Source organism: Medicago truncatula, chromosome 1 (assembly GCF_003473485.1).
Source record: "Medicago truncatula cultivar Jemalong A17 chromosome 1, MtrunA17r5.0-ANR, whole genome shotgun sequence".
Lineage (NCBI taxonomy): Eukaryota > Viridiplantae > Streptophyta > Magnoliopsida > Fabales > Fabaceae > Medicago > Medicago truncatula.
This window is the reverse complement of record NC_053042.1, coordinates 32,508,177-32,514,050: the sequence shown is the minus strand read 5'-3', so window position 1 is coordinate 32,514,050 and position 5,874 is coordinate 32,508,177.

Below are 5,874 nucleotides of genomic sequence, written 5' to 3'. Positions count from 1 at the left end.
CCCTGCACTGTGGAAGACTCCTGAGGAAGCCCTTGATGACGGGGAGAACCCGAGACCTTCTTTACGCTTGTTCTCACAGAGCTGTATCACCTTGCCCCAGCCGGCAGTCTGACCTTCTTGAATGGCTCTCTGAGCATCCTTCAATGAAGCCATAGCAGCCCCAGCTTCCTTTGACTCTGCACCTTCAATGGTCAAACCTTGGAAAGCAGTTCCCTCAGCAGACCCTGCTTCAATACAAGAAAAAGAAGACAATTGGCTGACTAAGTACGCTTCTTCACCATGGATTGTAACGAGTTTTCCATTCTTCACAAATTTCAACTTCTGATGTAAGGTGGAAGTAACCGCACCTGCATCGTGTATCCACGGTCTTCCCAGCAGGCAACTGTAGGATGCATTAATGTCCATCACTTGGAAAGTAACCAAGAAATTCTCAGGGCCAATGGTTATCGGCAAGTCTATCTCTCCCAGCACATTCTTTCGAGATCCGTCAAAAGCTTTGACCAAGAAAGTACTTCTCCTCAACGGGGTCCCACGGTAGCTCAACTGATCTAGAGTTGTCTTGGGCATTACATTGAGAGAGGAACCGGTATCCACCAACACATTTGATATCATGTCTGATTTACAGTTCACCGAGATGTGCAAAGCCAGATTGTGACTCTTTCCCGCTTCCGGCAACTCTTCTTCACTGAACCAGAGGTTGTTACAAGCAGTAATGTTTCCCACTATGCCACCAAACCGATCTACCGTAACTTCGTGGTCAACATAAGCCTGCTCCAGCACTTTTAACAAGGTATTCCTGTGAGCCTCGGAGCTCAAGAGTAATGACAATACAGATATCTTCGAAGGAGTCTGCAGCAACTGATCAACGATCTTGTAGTCGCTCCTCTTTATTATTCTCAGAATCTCATCTAAATTCGAATCCTCAATAGACTTGCCTGACTGGTTCACATCTGTAGCAATGGGTGAAACAACGGTTGGAGTTGCTTCTTCAACTGGTGGAATGGTCGGCGTAGCTACTTTCTTCTGAAATAACGGCGGACGGACCTTCCCGCTCCTTAGCGCTGCAGAAGTCCCTTCGGCAATATTGCTTACTGTGGCAAAGGAGGCTAGAGGCACCTCTACTCCATTTTCTATCATAGTAGCATTGTACTTGTATGGCACTGCCTTGTCCGAAACATAAGGAATTGGTCCTGGCAACCTTATCACCAAAGGCTCAGCATTCTTCTTCAAAGTTACACTCTTGACAGGTGGATCGTGAAAAACTGGCACAATCACGCAAACATCACTGACAGTCAGAAGATTATCATTCATCAAGCTTTGAATGTCGTCTTGAACAGCATGGCAACCCAAAGGATCACGGAGACATCCCAGACACTTGGCATGATCATGATTGAACAGAGAAGCTTTGCACAGCTTGATGTGTAGAGGTACCAGAGGAGTTGCGACGTTGCGGACATCAAGTCTCGGAGCTTCTTCACACACTTCGATCATATTCACAGCGGCATGATTTGGTAGCGGATTGTCGAGGACATGTGGGACATTATTCTCAAAAGTCAGCTTCCCTTGATCGATGAGCTTCTTCACGATATACTTCAAAGCATAACACCCCTCGACGTCATGACCCAAGGCACCTTGATGAAAGTCGCATTTGAGATCAGACCTGAACCTTGGAGGCAACGGATCAGGTGGGGGCTTACCCTGTCTAGTTGTACAATGCCCTCTCTGGAGTAAAGTTGGAAGCAACTCAGCATATAACATCGGTATCGGAGGGAAAGTAGGCCTAGCTTGCTGATTTTGTTGTTGTTGTTGAACCGGCATCTGTTGTTTCATCTGTTGGGCAATTGCATTGACGGGCACTTGAGGCTGGCCCGGCGGCAAAGGGTACTGATGATAAAACGGTGGGAAGAACGGATGCTGAGAATACGGCATATACGGGTATGACGGAGGCATTTGAGCTGCATTGATAGGAGCAACAGTAGCCATTGATTGCCCGGCTCCAGCTGACACCATCCCCACTTCCGTTTCTTTCTTCTTGTGGTGTCCATTACCATATCTCTTCGACGCATTCACAGAGGATTCAGCTTTCTCAAACACGATGATTCCATCCCTTACGGCTTCCTCAAGACGGGTTCCCATGGTGACCATCTCCGAAAAGTTGTTCGGGGCAGCGATGATCATCCTCTCAACATAATCTTTCTTCAACGTTTTTAAGAACGTCTGGGTCATTTCTTCCTCATCTAAAGCAGGAGTGATACGGGCAGCCGCCCCTCTCCACCTTTGCGCATATTCACGGAAACTTTCCTCCTTCTTCTGAGATAGGGACCTGAGAAACTCCCTATTTGGCCTCAGTCGAGTGTTAAACCCATAATGGCTCTTGAAAGCGGTGGCTAACTCATCAAAGGTATGGATGTCATTCTTACTCAAACTAGTATACCACTCTGCGGCATCCTCCATCAGACTATCCTGAAAACAGTGGATCATAAGGGAATCATTGTCTTTGTAATTGCCCATCTTCCGGACGTATTTGATGATGTGATTTTGGGGACAAGTTAGCCCGTTGTACCGGTCGAAGTCCGGAATCTTGAACTTTTTAGGAACATCCACTTTTGACACTAAGCAAAGGTCTTGAGTTTTGACAGAGTCTGCACTCCCTCGATTGGCCTGGATTTCGTGACGGAGTTCTTTAGCAAGTTCCTCCATCATTTCTTCCATAGTCTTGGTTACGGGGATGCTTCTGTGCTGTGTGTTGATGTTAATACCTTGAGGCAGAATGTGTACCAGAGGCTCAGTGACAGCTGCGGTTGTTTGTGGCAAAGTAGCAACGATGGAGGCGGCATTTGTTGCAGGAATCAGAACATTGTTAGCAGTGCCCGAGGTGCTTGCTGTAGCAACGGGAGTGAAGAACGGTGGAAGCCCATACGGAAACCCCACTGGCATAGTAAAGCGATTGTCTGCAGAAGTGGTAGGGAGCACGCTTGTAGTTACTGGTGCAGCTGTGGTTGTAGGGATAGCTGTAGCTGATTGCTCTTGAGCAGCTAGTAGAGCAGTCATGACGTCATTAGCTTTAGCCAATTCCTCCTTTAGAGAGGCTAACTCGGTGCGAAGCTGAGCGTTCTCTTCTTCCATAGCCCTTTTCTTTCTTCTGTATTCTCTGGTTCGATCAATTCTATCTGGTTCGTAAACTCTCTGAGCACGAGCCACTTTTCACACTGCGGCAGAGGAACCAGGAGATAGTAAGCACTTGGAAGCCTTTGTGACCAATGCATGATGCATATGATGCATGATATGCAAATGCGAATGCAAAAGACTTATTTTTTCATCGAAGGATTTTAAAACAAATTAGAAATCTTGCAAATAATCAAAACTACATAGTATCTTTAACAGGAAAACTTTGAAATTTCAACAAGATAAACACATGAAGCCCTCAAGCATAGGAAGTAGTCGGAGGTTCGTCGGACTCGGAATCTGAATCACAGTATCTGGCAAAGAAGTCTCGTCGTCCTCGGGCTCTCTTGGAATCCCTCATAAGCAGCTCGTCTTTCTCTTCTAGTTCCCTCCGGGCCTTAGCTAGCTCTTTCTTCAACATCAGATTCTCATGAGTCTTCTGCTCATCTCTACCATCCAAAGTCATGATTAGATTCTCGGCTTGATTGTACCGAGCTTTCCACACTTGCTTCTCACGACTCTCCATAGCTAGATGCTCCTGATACATATCCTGAGTCGCGGGGAGTAGAGGTAGAGGCATAGATGGAGTAGACGAAGACACGTATCTCATAGCTGGATAAGGCATACCAATCTCCTCAGCTCGATCTATCACCCACTGAGTATAGGCCTCATGAGCGACACCAGATCTCACACCTAGATGCTTCACACTCTTCCTTCGAACCTTGGACCAAGCATCTATGAAAGCTTTCCTTTGTCTGGTGGGAGCATTCATGTAGAAGAAGAACTCTGGAGATGTGGCAAGATTGATGGGCTTCGACTTCATAGGGAAACCGAACTGTCTCATAGCAAGCTCGGGGTTGTAGTTAATTCCTCCACGGGTACCAAGAAGAGGTACATTGAGAAAGTCTCCGCAACCCATGATGATTTCCTTTACCTGAGCGGCCGGAGTGAGCCAGACGACCTCATTAGGAGTGAGAGCCATAATCCGCTGAGAGTAGGACCAGTTCTCCGAGTTGTCATGGAAGGAACTCGGAAGGTGCGAAATAAACCACCTATACAAAAGAGATGTGCAGCAAAGAATATACCCACGGCCCTTGAGAGTCCTGTCATGAATGGCGTGGTAGGCATCCGCTAGCAAAGTAGGAACTGGGTTCTTGGAATGAAAGATCTCGATAGCATTCATGTCCACAAAGTTGTCGAGGTTCGGGAAGAGAATGAGCCCGTAGATAAGCAAAGCAAGAATAGCCTCGAGTGTATCCTGACGAGTAGTACTGAGATTAGCCTGATCAAGAAGATACTTTGAAGTGAACCCCCGGATGTGAGACTTGGTAATAAGATGGTTGGAGACGTCGGAAGTCTTGAGGTAGAGATCCTTAGCGATAACCAGAGGAGTAAGAGAAGTCCCGGGACCGGTGAAAGGTGTCTTCTCGGCTATAGGTAAACCCACTAGATTGGAGTAAGCCTCGAGAGTAGGAACCAACTGGAAGTCCGGGAAAGTGAAGCAGCGGAAGCTCGGATCATAAAATTGCACCAGAGTGTGCACCAGCTTCTCGTCCACATCGGTTCGGAGCAAAGTAAGCAATCCCCCGTACCGGAGTCGGAACCCTGTTTGACTCTTGACCTTGAGTGCCAACTCTCTCAAGCTAACCAAATCCACTTCCTTGAACTTGTAGCACTTAGTCTTCTTCATACCTGTGATTATTTACAAAAATTCTCATTTGTTTAAACCCTTCGATGAATGCATGAAAAATGTTTATGCATGAATGCATGTATGCATGATTGTTTTGTTTAGTTACAAAGAACAGGGTGGGTTGAGATTCAAAGTAACAGATGGACACGGCGTCCGGTGAACTAAGGCTTTGGATAGTAGTAACCAAGGTTCTAACACAGTTCCCAAACTGCAACCTCTCTCACATATATCATGGTAGTACAGGACGACACCCGTTCCATGATTATTTGTGAGAAGGTCTAGTTTGAGTGTAGTATCGCGTGACGACTAAAGTTTGAGACAACACTCAATTTAGCCACCGCACTACGTCCTAAAAAGGCTAGGATGGGTTTGGTAACTACGGTTCATAGCTTCGTCGAACAATTGAAAGTGAAGTGCCTAAGCATGACAACACACGCCGACAATATCACCTTCAAAATGCCTCAGCTATGTGAGATTGATCGCATAATCCAATACACGAGGCAACCCCCGGATCGAATTGTCGATTATATCTCTACCTAAACATAAGTTCACTCAGCCCGGGTATAGGACTTTTGATATTCTCACCCCACACGTCAAATGAAAGTAAACAAGTATTCACATATGTAAGCAATAAAACAAAGCGTAAATATAAACTAAGGAAAACTAGGCGCGACCCGCTAAAAAGAATCCCCAGTGAAGTCGCCATTTCTGTTATCATGGTTTTTGGGTGCCAAGCCATTTAATTGGACTTGTACCTTTCGACCGTTGATTTCTCTCTTTTTTCTTGGGAAGGGAAAAATTGAGAAAAAACCCTTAGATTCTAAGTTCGGGGGTCGGTTTTACTACGGGAAGGTGTTAGGCACCCGGAGTAACTATAGTCCTCTATAGGAGCCGTTTTCCTAAGTCGATTTCTACGTTTTATTTTTATTGCCTACTTATTGAAAGAAAAGAAGTTTTATTTGAGTGAAGAATGGGGGTGAGAAGAAGTAGAATTTGATTTTATTTCGGCTTGGATGAGT